This window comes from Mytilus trossulus, chromosome 5, assembly GCF_036588685.1.
Source record: "Mytilus trossulus isolate FHL-02 chromosome 5, PNRI_Mtr1.1.1.hap1, whole genome shotgun sequence".
NCBI classification, from domain to species: Eukaryota; Metazoa; Mollusca; class Bivalvia; order Mytilida; family Mytilidae; genus Mytilus; species Mytilus trossulus.
Genome location: NC_086377.1, coordinates 36,022,403 through 36,034,931, shown reverse-complemented (window position 1 = coordinate 36,034,931; position 12,529 = coordinate 36,022,403).

Here is a 12,529-nt window from a genome sequence, read left to right as displayed (position 1 = left end):
TCACTAAAGACCGTGTAAAATGGAAAAGTGTATAATGGCCATAAATGCCGACCGGCATGAAGAGAAAAGGTGAGGTTAGGTGACATATGTGGCATTCGACTTTCTAAAATGACTGCCGCTACCATAGACACAAGGCAAAAATGTCAAAATGCTCAAAACTTCATAAAACTTTACAAAAGTGTTAGACGCTAATACATAGACGTAACATTTTTTTTTTTATTTTGAAAATGGCTGCCGAACAGAATAAAAGAAGAAAATGTAAAATCAACCATACGCTATGTTGAACTAACAGAAAGATCGGTTGTCATGCTAAAATCATAGAATTGAGGGTCCTACAAAAATGCGCCCGGGAACGCCCGGGGAATAAAAAATAGCGCCCGGAAAAGAATATGCGCCGGGGAAAAGTATTTAGATATTTTACTGGCATGAGACAACTTTGTGTTGATGAAATAAGTTAAGCACATTATTTTTTATTAATTTTAGACAAGGAATTTTCAAATTCAGATAATAGACATTTGTAATAAAACAAGTATGAATGTTTCAATTTTAACAAAAAAAAATGTATGCATACCATTGAAACATTTAGTTTCATAAAAAAAATTATAATAAATGTATATCAGCATCTGCATAAAAAAGTGTTCTCCATGCAATTGCGAACATATTAGATTTTAGGCATCATAGGCCACATTTATATTAAGGACAAAACAACCAATGATTATTTTTTTTAAGGAAAAACATTATTGTTATAAAATATTATTATTTTAACCCCCCCCCCCCCCGGGTGCCAAATTACCTTCCACTAGAAAGGGCGCTTTTTCCTTTCCCCGGGAGGTTTTTCTTCTCCTGGGCGCTCTCGGGCGCTTCCGGACGCTTTTTAGTTGGAAAGAGAATTGAGAATGGAAATGGGGGTTGTGTCAAAGAGACAACAACCAAACAATAGAACAGACAACAGCAGAAGGTCACCAATAGGTCTTCAGTGTAGCGAGAAATTCTCTCACCCGGAGGCGTCCTTCAGTTGACCCCTAAAAAAATATATATAAATACTAGTTTTACTGATGAAAAATCCCGAAATGGCTGCATTTTAGTGGCAATCGGCGGAGCATATAAGTTAATTTTTATGGCACGAAAGGATGAATTTAATTGATATGCAACCTTTTTTTCTAATTTCAGACACGGTTATAAACCTGATAAGCAAATAAGTTTAGCACACAAATTCATGTGTTGTAGGGACCATACATTGTGTTTTAGATTGCCACAATAAGCTTAATTAACCCTTGTCAACTTGTTCATCACTAAGAAATTTCAATTTCGAAAAGACAATGTAAAATACTAAATAGATATATGTAGCCAGTGAACTAATATTATGACAAATTACACCAATTGCCATTCCTTTCTAAAAAAAAGCTGACGTAAACACATTCTTAAAATAAAAAAGGATCAAAGGTCAACATATACTCTGATTAATAGCGACAATTACAGGAAGTTGTAACCGCAACGAAAATAAAGACTGACATCTGCTCTTGATAAAATCCAGCATGTGAAAATCTCAGTCTATAATGACGAAAGGCAGTTTCCGTTTTCATATAAAATTAGTGACGGATTTTAAGGCAGCAACCATTTGATTTTCTAGGGGGGGGGGGGGGGGGGGGGGAGCTATGGTTTTTATTTTTTAAGTTTTTCTCCAGTTTTGGGAGAAAAAAAATAATTTGTTTTTGATTCTGAAAATAAAAAATGTTTGTTTCACCCTCAGCTACCCTAAAAATACTAAAAAGGGTTGATTAGAACTAATGTCATTGATTATTTTCTGAGGGTCGATACATGGTGCAACGAATTTGTACTAATTAAAAAATATTATCTTGCCAACTTTTCTTGGACGTAGCAATTTCTAAAATTTATTGGGTAACTTACAGTTTTACTGGTGAACTTACATGCTCTAACGGTACATAAGTTGGGGAGTGACTAAGATTAATTGGGCTGGAAATCGTATTCGTTGGAAATATGCTCTTGTCCATATATTCTACACGTACCTCTGGTCGCAGGAATTTTTAATGATCGCTTTACGTAAACATAACATTCGAATTTTTATTTTTTTCATAAAAAAAAATTCAGAACCTTCGTTCGATAAAATATTTTTTTCTTTTGAGAAGGAAAGCAAACATGTTTTTCCTATCATGTGGAACAGAAACTTATTTTTTTTCTCTCAAAACCATAAAATTTACATAGAATTCATTTTAATTTTTTAATTGATATAAATTGTAAAGTGCATGGCTCTATCTATATCCTGACATTGGCTGTTGTCTCTGTAGTTTTTTTAACCCACTTTCTACATATTGATATTCTCTGAGTCCGTCTTACAGGAACCTCAGTCCTTGAATTTTAATACTGCAATTGAAGTGGCCACCATTGCCATATGTAATGGCAAAGAGTGAGTAGCTCCAAATTATAAACATCCACTGTTTCCAACTATGATAATGGACATTCCATTTAAAAAAGAGGTATAACGAATAACCGGTATACAAGTATGTGTCCTACACAATCGAAGGCCTTTAAAAGACTGCTTATTTTACTTTATCTATCCCTGTTACAAAAGGACCATTATTTTATAGCTGACTATGCGGTATGGGCTTTGCTCATTGTTAAAGGCCGTACAGTGACCTATAGTTGTTAATGTCTGTGTCATTTTAGTCTTTTGTGGATAGTTGTCTCATTGTCAATCATACCACATCTTCTTTTTTCATATTTCATGTTTATAACTGTTGTTATTCTCAAATTCAGCAGTGTACATTTTTTTTTCAAGCAGGTGAAAGCACGCATTTTTTTTCAGCTACAGTGCAAAACATTTTTTTTTCTTTCAGCTAGGCCATCAAAATATTTGTTTCCAAAAAATCCCAGCCCATACCCCCCCCCCCCCCACCCCCCCCCCCCCCCCCCCGATAAGAAAATGGTTGTTGCCTTAGTCGAGTATCATTTTGGTCCTTGTAATCAATACTCTGGTACTCGAGTACTCGTTGACATCCAGTAGAAAGTAATGAAAAAGTTAAGCAGGGTATGGATGAAAATGACCAAGGGGAAAGTGTCAAAGAGACAACAAACCGACCATAGAGAAGACAACAGTCGAAGGCCACCAATGGATCTTATAAGCAGCAATAAACTCCCGCACCCGGAGGCGTACTTCAGTTGGCCCTTAAACAAATATGTATACTACTACAGTAATGATTGACGTCATACTAAACTCCGAATTATACACAAATAAGAATGTGTCCCCAGTACACGGATGCCCCATCCGCACTATCATTATCTATGTTGAATGGACCGAGAAAATGGGGGATCTATAATTTGGCATTTAAATTAGAAAGATTTGTTCAGGGAACATGTGTACTGTGTTTCAAGTTGATTGGACATCAACTTATTCCATCAAAAGCTACATCGACCAAAAGCTCTAACCTGGAAGGAACGGACGAAGAGACGGACGGACGAACGAACGAACAGACGGGCGCACAGTCCAGAACTCATAATGCCCATTTACCGTAAGTGGACCATTAAAACAAAAACAAAAAATCTAACAAGACTACCAAAGGCAAGAGGCTGACTGAGACTATGTTTTTGAAACACAAGAGCCCAGGATAGATAACTACGTTGTTTTTGCGATCAGTATTCTAGAAACTATTCAAACAAAAATGATCAGCAAGACAAGATCTACAAACAAGTTAATATTTCCGATATAATACATGTAAGTAGACTTTTCAGAGTAATGATGGACCTTTACTGACGGACGACTTTTCATCTTCTCTTGTGTTTTTGGTTGAAACTAGAGAAGGTAGAGAGATTTTTATCATGAACTTTTTAAGTCTACAATGTTGAAGAGTTCTCATTGTTGAACACATCTACCTAGAGCAGAAGAATGCCACGTGGTCTTTATAGCATTTTTGGGTTTTAGCTGTCAATGTTGTGTATTTCCAAAACTGTTTGCTATTGTCTTTGATATATAGCTCCTATTCTATTGTCAAGATAGTTGTTGTGTGATTTTATTTGTACCTCAGTCGTTATTCATTTTCATAGTTCTTTCCATTTTACCCCTTATGTTCTGTTCATATAAATATTTCTTCCGTTTCCGTCTCCGTTCAGTTTTCCGTTTCCGCCGTACAAATTATTCATATTCAAGATAGAACAGTCTTTTTTAATTGGATATATACGTTGAAGTTACACGCCATTATTTCGACAGCCCATTAGTCCGACACCCATTTGTCCGACACCTCATTAGTCCGACAACCCAATAGTCCAACAACTCATTGCTCCGAAAGCCAAATACCCCGACGACCCATAAGTCCGACACTTATCAAGTCAAGTATCAGGGTATACGTATCGGGGTAAAATAAAAAGTGTCTGTCTGTATTATTACGTTGATGTAATAACATACTTCAAGAAATAACTCCGTTCATATTACATACGACTAAGGTAATTCGATTACTTTCTGCATGCTCAATTCAAAATCTATATATAGATTAGAACAGAAAAGAGAGGCTCCCACATGGTACCCCCCTCAGGTCGCAAGGTCGCTTATAAATTCGTCGCAAGGTCGCGAGGTCGTTTTTAAGGGAAATGTACAGGTCGCAGGTCGTTTTTTCCAACATAGAGGCCGGAGGTCGTTTTTATATTTAAAGGGTCTATTTAAGTCATTGATGTGCCCTTGGGCTGGGTTGTTCTTGTTTTGTTTGAGGCCATCAAGAGATGGTCGTCTGTAAGCGAGAAGCTCCTGCTCTATTGAAGTTCGTGTTGTCAGCTCTAGATTTATATTTTGTGTGGCATTTAATGATTAATATGTGATGTCTTCGTGCCATTAACCCATATCCGTTCTTTTCCATATTGAGACCAAAAACAGGACTTGAACTTTTCGATTTTTCAGAACAGTAGTTTCAACCAAACATTCAGTATATCACTAATCCAAACCAATATTCATATTGAGCAAGTTCCCAAAATCACCGGGGATGTAGAGCTGGATTTACCTACTGATACTTTGAACACGATCTATAGACTGATGGCAACAAGGAAATGTCTTGAAGACAGATGTGTCCCGCTCGGCACTCATGTCCATTTTAGATTGGACTCCCCAATTTTTACACAGTTGTTAGTCAGGCCATGCTATGATAAATACAAAGTACGGTTCAAATTTTCATGAAGATTCGACTTAGGGGACGACCATTAGATATCCTGGGGGGGGGGGGGTATTTTTTTTTTTGTAAACTAACAGGAAAGTTTATTCATTTTCTGCACTATTGAAGCAAGATTTTTCATTTTCATTAAAGCAAGGAACTGATGGTTCATTTTCACAACTTTATTTGTAATATTCGAAAACATCAAATTTTTAAATGATTTATTTATTAAATAATACATGTATAGTCAATTCACTATGTACCATTTAATCATCATCGTCTGCAGAAATGAATCTTTTATATTCCCAACTGCATATGCATGTATTTCATACGTACATAGAATTTTTTTGTTGTTGTAACTTGCTTCTTTTAAAAGTATTGGCCAAGATATTTCGCCGAGCGGAGCGAGGCAACATATTTTAAGGCGTTTTGGAGCCACTGAAGGCCCAAGAAGCTATAGAACAAATGATGCAAATTCATGCTTTCTGGGTGTCCTGAAGACCCTTTCATAATTTGAAAATGCAAGTTTTGTTTTAATATTTTTTTACTATATTTTGGTCTCAAAGCAAAATGTATAAATTCAGTGACTTTCTAGAGAATACACAAAAAGACCAAGGTGCATGATTAAGCAAAATTGGAATTCACATAGTTAAGTCTGTGGCTGCTATTTTTTTAAACTCATGATCAAGTTCATAACAAAATTACTAGATTAAAAAAGGAATGCAACAGAATGCAGAAGGGCAATCAACGAACAAAAGACAAATAAATAAGAAACATTGATCCTGAAACTGAAAAAATAAGAAACATTGATTCTGAAAAATCAGGGCTATGTCTGAGTGAAAACAGAACTTGCTTCTTGCAAGGCATTCGCCGTGAACACAATTTGATATGGAGACAAGCGTTTCGTTTTGAAATTTCCTACATGAGGCATTTGTCTCAATGTAGTTACGGCCCTGTTAGAATAAAAGTGAGGTAAGGTTTCCTGAGACAATCAAGTTAAAAGAAACCAATTTTCAGACATTTCAAGTATATTTAAGAAATATTTATACTTTTATTGTTAAAAAAAATTGTGAAGTGTTTCCCGATTTTTTTTGGGGTAAAAAGATGAATTTATGAAGAATCTTGTGCCATCTCATACTTTCGATAAACCCTGCCGAGTTATTTATTTACAATACATTGCAAGTCAGGTAATTTATTTTCAAACAACCACAGAACAAACCATTTATTTGTGTGATTATCAAGGCTGAGTTATTTATTTTCAAAATCCTCTCTTTTTTAAGAAACAAGGCATAGTACGATTCTAGCACGCCCTTGTCGTCCTCATCACACTCTCCATACGACCTGACTACTTTCATACTACGACCATCATTCTCATTGTCATTTGCACATAAAAATATTACATATCCAGGTTTTGTTTGTCTGTATGTAGTTCTTGTCCCTTTTTTCTAATGGCTCAACCATATAATAGATTATACCGTTGGTTTTCCCGTTTGAATGTGTTCTTTCAGTTTGACATTTTGGTGGCATGAATGTATAATTGTTTCCAAGAAATCTATGTACATGTATTATTCAGAAATAGAAGGAATGGAATGGTGTTGATATGGAACACGAGTTTGGCGTTATTACAGATAACAGAGTAAGATCGCGGTATGAACGTATGTAATAATCGCAGTAAAAGCGTTGTAAGATCGTGTTGCAATCGCATAACTCGTGGTATGGTCGTAGTGAGAACGTGATGAGCGTAGAAAGATCTTGATAAGCGAAGAGATCGCAAAATGAGCGGAGAACGAGGTCTAATCGTAGCGGGATCGTTGTAGAAGCGTATTAATGAGGACGTAGAAGCATATCGTGAAAGCAACGAAAATTTACATTTCAAGCCGCTCATACCGCGACCTCACCACGATCTGAATTTATTTTTGATCGCGGCGAGCGGAGGGCGATCGTGGTCTAGTAGGACTAGGGCTTAAACAAATGGGAACAAACGATATAAATCTTTGATCCGTTCTGAAGTTTTCATCTGGATACCACTAATGGGACGGTACTACAGATGAAAGTATGGACGGACATCAAACCATCATGCCATGTAAAACTTCTCTACTGTGTGTAGTGGGGTATAATACAGACTACAGTAGACAAAATTGTGACTGAGATGGCCGGAAAAACAGTATGGCTGATCATGGTTGGTGGGACCAACAGTTAGCAGTTTATGTTTAATAACAGACATGTAATTTGGGCATTTTATTTCATCAGATCGGTCCGATGACGCAAGCCGATTGTTCATCCCGATCTAGTTCTACATGTGGGAAGAACGTACAGTCTTGGGGGAAGGGGGGAATAGGTAGCCTGGGGTCCTGGCTAATCTTCTCAGTATAGCCAGGCGTGTATCAATGTACTGCCTGTCAATGATTGGTTAATACTAATTTTGTCCTCAATGTTTGTTTTACATCTGTATCCAATCAATTCTTGTTTAACATCAATTAGTAACTAGAGGCTCTCAAGAGCCTGTGTCGCTCACCTGTTACTGTATTTACTGATGTCGGTCATCTTGGTTGGTAGGTGGGGTCATTAGACACTTTTTTAAAATAGATACCCTAGTAATGATTGTGGCCAAGTTTGTTTAAATTTGGCCCATAGTTTCAGAAAGGAAGATTTTTGTACAAGTTACAAAAATGACGAAAAGTTGTTCAATATTGACTATAAAGGGCAATAACTCCTAAAGGGGTCCTCTAATAATTTTGATCATGTTGACTTATTTGTAGATCTTACTTTGCTGAACAGTATTGCTGTTTACAGTTTATCTCTATCTATAATAGTATTCAAGATAATAACCAAAAACTGCAAAATTTCCTTAAAATTAACAATTTTAGGGCAGCAACCCAACAACGAGTTGTCGGATTCATCTGAAAATTTGTGAGGGGAAAGATCTTATTCTGATGGACATTTAAATCTTGAAAGATTTGCCCTAAATGTCTTAGTTTCAAAGATATAATTCAAAAACTGCATTTTACCGCTATGTTCTAATTTTAGCCATGTCGGCCATTTTGTTTGGTAGGCGGGGTCATCGGACACATTTTTTAAACTATATACCACAATGATAATTGTGGCCAAGTTTGGTTAAATTTGGCCATGTAGTTTCAGAGAAGAAGATTCTGTACAAGTTACAAAAAATGACGAAAAGTTGTTAAAAATTGACTATAAAGGGCAATAACTCCTTGAGGGGTTGACTGACAATTTTGGTCATGTTGACTTATTTGTAGGTCTTACTTTGCTGAACATTATTGCTGTTTACAGTTTATCTCTATCTATAATAGTATTCAAGATAATAGCCAAAAACTGCAAAATTTCCTTAAAATAACCAATTCAGGGGCAGCAACCCAACAACAAGTTGTCCAATTCGTCTGAAAATTTCAGGGCAGATAGATCTTGACCTGATCAACAGTTTTACCCCATGTCAGATTTGCTCTAAATGTTTTGGTTTCAAAGATATAAGCCAAAATATACATTTTACCCCTGTGTTCTATTTTTAGCCATGGCGGCCATCTTGGTTGGATGGCCAGGTCACCGGACACATTTTTAAAACTAGATACCCAAAGGATGATTGTGGCCAAGTTTTGTTAAATTTGGCCCAGTAGTTTCAGAGGAGAAGATTTTTGTAAAAGTTTACGGACGACGGACGACGGACGACAGACGACGGACGCAGGACGACGGACGACGGACGCCAAGTGATGAGAAAAGCTCACTTGACCTTTCAGGTCAGGTGAGCTAAAAATTAGACTGTAATAATTTTTCTTTATGAATTGATGTATAGTGTTATCATATCTAATTAGTAGTATGATGATAATTAGTAAGCAGAAAAGGGTTAATTCTTATCAGCAATCGCCTGGTGAGAAAGTTAAAAGTTTAAAATTTCACATGTCCAAGGTGTCAATTGGAATCCAATTGCGCTGGTTTACATCAAACATCAAAAATTTATGCAAAGATTTATTCAGCCTCACTTTAGATTCAGAGTCAAATGGGTATTTGTTCCCCACCCGGCCATTACGACGCGCAGCTAGATTGGGCCGAATCCCAGGCTAGGGAATAGGCTGAGACAGAGAACCAGTAATCGCGCGCAATTTTGCAGATCTGTCAGATAACAGAAGTAGCGACAAAGAACCACATAGGAAAACATCGCGATAAAAATGGCAAGGTCGTTTTTAGCGTAGGTGAAGTCTTTTTAGCGTAGGTGAAGTCGGAGGTCGTTTTTTTCCAAATTTTACAGGTCGCAGGTCGTTTTTAGAAGGCCCTCAGGTCGGAAGTCGCCTCTAAAAAGCCCGGAGGTCGGAGGTCGTTTTTTACCCTGCGGGAGCCTCAAAAGAATATTTCATTTTCCAAATTACAGGGTCTATAAAGAGCAAACAAATTAAGACCAACTAGTGATGGTGCGAGCTACTGATGATACCCTGTCAAATATCTTGGTAGACAGGAAGTTGTTGTGTTGTGATTCTAAAATAGCACCACACAGTATAACTGACTTATATAAACCTTGATACAAAAGTTCAGAAATCATTGTATTGTAGTTTTTAAAATTTGACGAAAATTTACAACTTGGCTCTCATGTAAAAAGTGTTCGGTAAACATAAAGTTGTTGAGAATGCATCACACGATATTCAAAAGACTTTATCCACATTCGGAACCTAAATATTTGCGGCCGCTTTGTCTCGCTTTAGGGACATAAATCATAGGCTCATAGTAGGACTAGGGCTTACAACAAAAACACAAACAGCATATCGGCTCTGAGCAGATGGTGAATTGCTTTAAGTATAAGAAAAGTACGTAGAATTCATAGAAGATTCAGACTTTTACAAAAATTCGAACAAATATATATCAAATGATCTATTTGAATAAATTTATTCCCTTTTTATTTAAAATCACAATTCATTGAATAGAGAAGCACAAGGTTGATGTGCTTCTGACCAGTTTTTCTTATTCTATGTCGATTATTTGTTTTATTTTCAAAATTCAAGTGTACGCCCGGGCGTTTTGACGTAAACGTACATGTAGCTACGCGCATGAGGATTGAACTCCAAAAGAGAGGACTGTACTCTCTTGTATATGAATAATTTGCATGAAGACACACGGTTACTTATAGAAAACTAAAGGAGGACTGAAGTCCTAACGAGAGGACCGTACTCTCTTGTGTATGAATAATTTGCATGAAGACAGACGATTTGGATTACATATAAAAAAAAATGAAGGAGGACTGCACTCAAAAAGAGAGGACTGCATTCTCTAGTATATATGAATAATTTGCATGAAGACCGGCATGGTTACATATATATGTATATAGAGAATAATACACGGCAAAATCCGTATCATATGTCGTATCATCCCGAGACATCAATATCAGCCCGAGGCCTTTATAGGCCCGAGAATTTAGAAAGAATTTAGAAAGAATTTAGAAAATATATGAAGCCACACTGGAATGAGTAGCGATAATATAGGATTCTTCTTAAAGCATTTTTTAACATTTGTAATGTAAAACTTTGAAGTTTTTTAATGTTTGCAATTCTTAGAATTAATATATTTATTGTTAATTATTTCTGAAACTTTTCATAAAACGTTGTTTATCTACTGTACTGTGATACGAACTTTTTTTTAACTCACAGTGATACATTTTTTTTTTTCGTTAAACATCTTTTTGATTTTTGAAGAAATATCAAACATAATTTGATGTAAGCTATTTATTTTCTTTTACTTAAAAATATATGATAAATAGATTATTACATGTCATTTTTCATAGGGTCCATGGTATCAGCCCACGACCCATATCAAGCCCTCGGGCTAAAGCCCTCTGGCTTGATATGGGAGTCTAGGGCTAATACCAGGGCCATATGGAAAATGTCATGTAATAATCTATAAATATATCAAGAGGAGGACTGCACTTCTAAAGAGAAGGTGCACTCTCTAGTATTTAAATAATTTGCATGAGGACGCATGATTATTTATAAATATATTGAAAGGAGGACTGCACTCCAAAGACTGTGCTCTCTTGTATATGCCACTTAAATCCTCTATGGGTATATTTATTTGAATCATTTTTTTATGTAGGGTTTGTAGAACATTAAGAGTAGATTTTAGTAATTATCTAAACTAGGCTTTTTTTTATGAAGTTAAGAATGTATTTTTTTCAGTGATCTGAATTTATGAATTTATTTAATGCGGGGTTCACACATTGCCGATTTTTGCTCCCGTTTGAGATCAGACAGCAATACGACACGAAAAGTGAAAAAGTCGGATTAGTATCCTCAATTATCTGGAATGTCCTATCATTGTCTGAACGCAGTCGTTTTAGTTCGTAACAGATTCCTACGGGTCGGGAAGGGTCCGAATAGTTCGGCCAAGCATCCCGACAGTAAGGTGCGTCCCGTAACATTCGGGGCAACTCAGCCGATTTTGTCTAGTCGGATTACAATCGTGGCTATGTCGTGACAGATTCTGCTGTATCGGATCGAATTCCGAACAATGTCTTGTGTATTCTGGACGGTGTCCTGTGGAACGGAAATGATCTGGAGTAATTTTTCATAGCTTTTTTTCTGCCGATTGAGTCCAGATTGCATCCAGGTCTTGTTGATTGCGAACCGTTTTTGCCGAAACCGTTCCGAAACCGTCCCGTTATCAATACGAAATTCGTCAATGATACCCACGTCGGAGTCCCGACAATTACAGAATACAATACGACTGAGACCAGACAAAGCCGTTTGCAATGCGATGGAGCGGACCGTGATAGGATTACGTTCCGACAGTACCTGATCATCCAGAATATGCCGACAGTTTTCGAACGGATAACTTCCGTCAGTGTCGGTTCACTGTCTGGTCACTGTCTGATCTCAGTCGGATTACATTCGGTAAAGTCGGAACGGAATCGTGAAAGACTCGGTCGAATTTTACCCGGCGAAAAATACAAATCGGATTAGAAGCGGATTCAGAACGGGATTATCGGGACTAATTCGCTTTGAAACGGTTGAATATCGACGTTTCCTGAACACTATCTGATTGTTGTCGTGATCAAATTATTTTTTTTACAAATTTAAATTTAAGTTTGAATTTCAATCCACGATTCACAGGATCTTGATCAGACTTTTAATAAATTTCAATCGGGAATGGTCCTGTCAAGGACGGTAGTAAACATCGTGAATGTGTGACCCCAGCTTAATGAATAATGTGAACAAGTCCAAATCTTTGTGTTCTTGAAATTTTATAACAAATTGACAACATATTGTTGGGTTACCGACCCTGTAATGATGATTATTTTTACAGTTTCAATTATTGTCTTGAATTTATTTACAGGTAAAGTGAAATTGAAAACAGTAAAAAAAAATCAACAATTAAAATTTACT